The sequence below is a fragment of the Capsicum annuum genome, chromosome 2 (assembly GCF_002878395.1).
Source record: "Capsicum annuum cultivar UCD-10X-F1 chromosome 2, UCD10Xv1.1, whole genome shotgun sequence".
NCBI lineage: Eukaryota > Viridiplantae > Streptophyta > Magnoliopsida > Solanales > Solanaceae > Capsicum > Capsicum annuum.
The window spans coordinates 67,367,448-67,373,530 of NC_061112.1; positions in this window are offsets into that span (position 1 = coordinate 67,367,448).

Consider the following 6,083-nt stretch of genomic DNA (forward strand, 5'->3'; position numbering starts at 1 on the left):
TTAGTGTTGTTTGTTTGTTTTGTTGGTGTTGTTTGTGTTCTAGGTATGTTCTTGGTGTTCTTAGTTTTGTTGATGTTGGTGGTGGTGGTATTATTGATGTTGTTGGTATTCTTGATTTTCTTGATTTTGTTGGTGTTGTTGTTGTTGTTAGTGTATTGGCAAAAACATTAATGTTGTTCAAGTGGTGATATAGCTTGGTGTTGTTGATGGCGGTGTTCTCGGCGTGATATAGTTTGATGTTGATGGTGTTCTTGTTGATATATAATGTTGTCCAACAAATGTGTAATATGTTGCAAAGAATAAGAATCTGTTGGAACATATTAAGCATTTGGTGAAAACAACTATATCATCTGTTGGTTTACTGGTTTGATTTATTCCAATGATGAATCATTCGTTGATTCTTTTATTGTAATAGATAGGTCATTTGTTGAAAGAAATCAAAACAGTCTCGCTACTGATTTGATTTTATCTGACTCATCTGTTGAAGATATTTTTGTAATATATTGTATTATTTAAATTTCCTGTTACCTTTTTTTTAGTGATGTAAAAATCAATTGTAATCTTTTTTATTTTTCTCTTGTTCGTAGATAAAAAATGTCTCCCAAAAAAGGGTGAATCAAATTCTGACAAAATAACTAAAATAGCTAAATTACAAACACTATTAAAAGAACTTACTGAACAAACTCTTCCACAAAGAAATGAAGCGTTACCATTTGTAGATGTACAAAAAAGAATAGAGATGTGAAAGGAGATAATGAAGGAGAATCAGTTAACGATCTAGTGATGATGTAGAACAAAAAAGGTGAGGGAGATGAAGAAAAAGTTGTAGCTGAGGAAGGTAAAAATAAAAATGAGGAAGAAGATGGAGATAAAGAAGAAAGTGGTAAAGAAAATGAAAAGGAAGATGAGGATAAAGTTGATGAAAAGGGAAAAAATTGGAAAGGAGATGAAAAGGAAGAAGATGGATCTGAAGAGGAAAATGAAAGAAAGGATGAAGAGGAAATAGCTGATGATAATGTTCATGATGATGTTGAGATATCGTCGATTAATCGTGAACGTAGATAAAAAATTCAACATGATCTTGTCAAATTTTTTAGTATTGGCAAGTTTCAAAGTTGAGGTGTTGATAGATAACTCTAGATTTGACTGGTGATTTTGTAGTTAAATCTGTCATGGATAAAAATTTTGATGGTTTTGGGAAGATATTAAGGAATGAAAACATGGAGGATTACTTTAAGTCCAGCTGTTTTGGATACTTTCTTGATCTGCCCACAGATGAATGGTCTGTGCGGCAGATCATATATTGTTGCAATATATAAATGATTTGTTGGAACAGTTAAATAACCTATTGCAATGGATGAGTAATTTATTGCAACAATATAAAACACATCACTCATCTGTTGAGAAAAATGAATGGTCTATGCGGAAGATCACACATCTGTTGCAATATCATCTGTTGTAATATATGAGTGATCTGTTGGAACAGTCAAATAACCTGTAGCAATGTCTAAGTAATATGTTATGATAATATAAAATACACCACTCATATGTTGAGAATGATGAATAGTCTGTGCAACAGATCACACATCTGTTGCAATATATGAGTGATCTGTCGAAATAGTTAACTAACCTGCAGCAACAGTTGAGTAATCTGTTGCGACTATACAAAATACATCATTCATCTATTGAGAAAGATGAATGGTCTGTGCAATAGGTCGCACATCTATTGCAATATATGAGTGATCTATTGGAACAATTATTAACAGTCAATATTATTTAGATTTCTTCCAGCAGAAGGGTCTTCTATCACTGCAGATGAATGATCAGTTTGAGAAATCAAGTCTTGGACATGTCCTGTTGGAAGAGTTGATAGGATTTTATCCAACAAGAGGTTCATCTATTGCATCAAATCTTTAATTTGATGGTTCCTCCATTGCATTAGATGGTTAATCTGATGCATCAGATTTTTTATTCGATGGTTTCTCTGTTGCATTCGATAGTAAATTTATTACATCAAATGGTTAATCTATTGCAACATATGGTTAATCTATTGCATCAAATAGTTAAATTGCTGCAACATATAATAAATCTGTTGCATCAGATTTTCAATCTGATGGTTCCTCTATTGCATCAAAATTTTAATCTAATGGTTCTTCTGTTGCATCAGATGATTGATCTGTTGCATCATATGAAAAATCTGTTACATCAGATAGTTAATATGTTGCACCAGATGAATAATCTATTGGAGAAAAAAAATAGTAGCACGAGTTAATTCAACAGAAAACAACAATATTACTATTTTTACTAAGAACAAGAACAGAACAAATTAATCCAAATCGTTATTTTGTTTGTATAAACACAAAAAACGAAATCAAACTTCAAAAAAATGTAACAAACAACAAAAAATCATAATTCACTTCGAAAAGAGAAGAAATACCAGAAATTAGGGTTTTACTCAGGCCGTATTTCAAATTAAAGCAACAAATATTAAAATTGTTAACCAATACTATAAGAGAAGTTGGATCAAGTTCCTCGTTTTCTTCAAAACTAAAAAGGCCATAAATTTTTACCTGTGAAAGAAGAAAAGAAATAATGAAGAATTCGAAGTTGTTGTCGCCAGAGAACAAGGTTGTCACATCGATTGACTATTGAAGTCGAAAAGGAACTCGAAGCCCAACTATTTTTCATCGGAGGTTGAAGTCGCCAAGGATTGAAAGGAGAAATTTGCAGAACTGTTGGTTAAGAGAGAGTTGAGAGAAGTTGTCGAGAGAGAGATGAGAGAGAGATGGTTGATAAGCTGTTGTGGTCGGAGAGCAAGGTTGTCACATCGATTGACGATTGAAGTCGAAAAGGAACTCGAAGCCCAACTATTTGTCGTCGGAGGTTGAAGTCGCCGAGGATTGAAAGGAAAAATTTGTAGAACTGTTGGTTGGGAGAGAGTTGAGAGAAGCCGTCGAGACAGAGGAGAGAGACTGGTTGATTTGGATTGAAGAGGGGTATGAGTTGGGTTGATTTGTATTTTTGAAAAGATTAGAAAGTTTTGAAAATATTAATCAAGTCCACAATTAACTTAATCAAGTTTTCTAATTATGTTTGACCCTTTAAGTTGATTAATGTCACCAATTCTTCATTCAAGTATTAAAAGATACATTTCCTTCAATTTTCTCTAGTTAGTTATTCTTTTTTCTTTTTTGATCGAGAAGAATTGTTAGGTAAGGTGTGGATGCATAGTGCGATGAATGGGATGAGTTTATGATGTAATTTAGTTATGATATGTGTGTTTCCACAATAATATATCAAAACTTGATAAATAAGATAAAAATTAAATTAAATAAAAAATTTAAAATATTATTTGGATGAATGAAAACTTTCCAAGTGGCATTATCTAATTAATTATTGTTTTTTTTTCCTTATTAAAAAGACTAAATAAAATGATAAGTATTTTTTGTAATTTTCTTGTCTTTTTAACAAAATTAAAATTTTAATAATTTTCAAATAAAAATATATTTAAAATTTAAATATTATCCTAACATACGATTCTTGTTTGGAAATATTCAATTTTCAAATAAAGAATATATTTAAAATTAAATAAAACTCAAAATGACAAGAATATGTTGAAAAAAGAAATATCTAATTACGATAGCGTGAGGGATTTAGGTAGGGTCAAGTATCTACACTTATAGCCGAAGGTATCAAGGTGACCACTTATACAGATCTTTGTACTCCTACTGCATATGAATTAATTGCTACACTTGGGGGTGAGCTACTTTGTGACCTTGTTATGAAAGATGTAGGCACTGGTGCTGCTGTTTATGAACCTTATGATGACCACCTTGGCGCAAACCATTCGAGACTACTGGTTAGATTAATATTTGTTTTTTATTTTTCTGTTCGCAACTTGACTTACGATATCAATACATATGTGCATCTGTGCAAACAAGTAAATTGGACAGAATACACTGCAGAATAGAAGAGTTACATTTCAACACTATTTCTGCCTACGATAGTCAGTGTTAACAGGTGTATGAGGGCATGATGTGTTAGTAATGATATTTAATTCATCGCTGCATGAGGACAAGACATGTTAGTAGTGATACTTAATTCATCGTTGTATGAGGGCAAGACGTGTTAGTAATGATATTTAATTCATCGCTGTCATAGTTTTAGGGGATAGGATTGCAAATTGTTGTTCCAAACATGTTTGTGATCTTGTATGGGCAATTCTTGTTGAATACATAGATTAGAATGATCTTGTATTGTCTCTGGAACTTGATGAACAGGTCCTACCAATAGCAAACCCAGAAAGCTACACTTTTAACATGCTCCCATTTTCGCTAGTGCAATTTGATCCATATGCAGATGCAGTAAAAAGGCACAAGAAGGTTGCATGATTGATAATTGGTGGCACATTGCACCTTCCGTGGCTTTTAAATGATGCTTTCCTTTGGATTCCTTGTAAGTTGGTTTTACAAGTGACTATCCCATTGAAGTGCTGCTTGGATTGAACAGATCCTACATGTAATAATGCCAACACCACAAACTGCTTTAGAGGAATTGGATCCAACCATATATTAACAATGATCCCAACTCAAATCTCCATCAGGTGTTCAGTGTTGCCCTTTGGTTCTGCCATCTTCACTTTCCTAGGAACTCTTTGGTGATTATCTTATTAGATGCGGATGCATCCTCTGGTTTGAAAAGCAAAAGAAAGGATTGGTGTTGAAATTTGCTTTGGATAATGGAGGTTTCGAAGAATTCTTTTGGGTTGTTAACACTAACACAGAGGAAAATAACAACACCATGGTCTTTGTACGACTATACTCGAACCTTGAGGACAAGGCTCTTACTGAGGGGTTGGAGAGGGGGGAATGTTATGAATTTAACCAAGATGTCAAATTACATTTGAAACCCCAGGAAGATGTCTATATATAGTAGAGGAATATAATTTATGAGGCCTAAGGTTATGAAGTTGTCTTTTATAGCTTAGTTGTTTTATAGGCCAACTCTGGATAAATAGGATATAATGCATTTATCTTATATATCCATCACACAACGCATCTGCACGAAATCATCAGTTTCAAATATTTAATGCTTCATCCACGAAAAGAATTAACACCAATAGAAATAGTCATTGCTACGACATAACACATTGCCTTATATAAAAAACACACTCAAAAATTTAAGAACCAGAGAGGGTACAATCATACATCTAAAACTATGTCTTAATCAGCTAAACTTATAAAATAATGACAGACATTCATACGTGATTCAAGCTATCTAGTGCTAATTAAAATTTGAAGCAGCTAAAACGTACACGTCTATAATGTTACATTTAATAATTCTTCCTCCCCTTCTTCTTCTTCATTCTTATTCTTTTCATAGTTTCCAGTAGCGTACTGATACTCTGACTGTAACAACTTACTTAATGCCTTGCCAAGTTTTATTTCATAAGAATTGGCAAGTTCAAACCTAAAGAAATCAAATAATAGAATAAATCATACGGTATGAATACAACCCTACTAATTACGTGATGAAAATGGAGAGCAATATTCACGACTTACCAGTAAGCCAACGACTCAAATGGATGATAATGCTTGTAAAATTGTTGTATTTTGGGACTAAGTGATTCCTTTTTCCTCTTTTTTATATTAAGTCCATGAAACTGAAATCACAACGAGTAGAATGAAAATATATACGTTAAGAGGATTTGAGAAATAGAGTAATATTCTGGATCTACCTTGTGTCTTTATTGCATCTATCTGATGTTACTAAGCAAATTAACTATTGATGTGTAATATTTACATGAATAATAAATTTCTTATCTTAATATAATGCTTCGATTCCATCCTACTTCTCTGCATCAAGAAACAGAGATAATCCATCCTAGAAAAAATGGAAGAGTTATTTGCTTCTAGTGGACAGACTGCAGAGAAATTCAAATGATCTCCGGCAAAAGAAAAAATATCTCTACCTTTTGCAATCAAAGATATGTAGTTACTAAAAATTAAACATACGAAACTGAGAAAGGCTCATTAATCAGTTAATGACCCATAATTTTATGAAATGCAGGCTGGGACATGAAT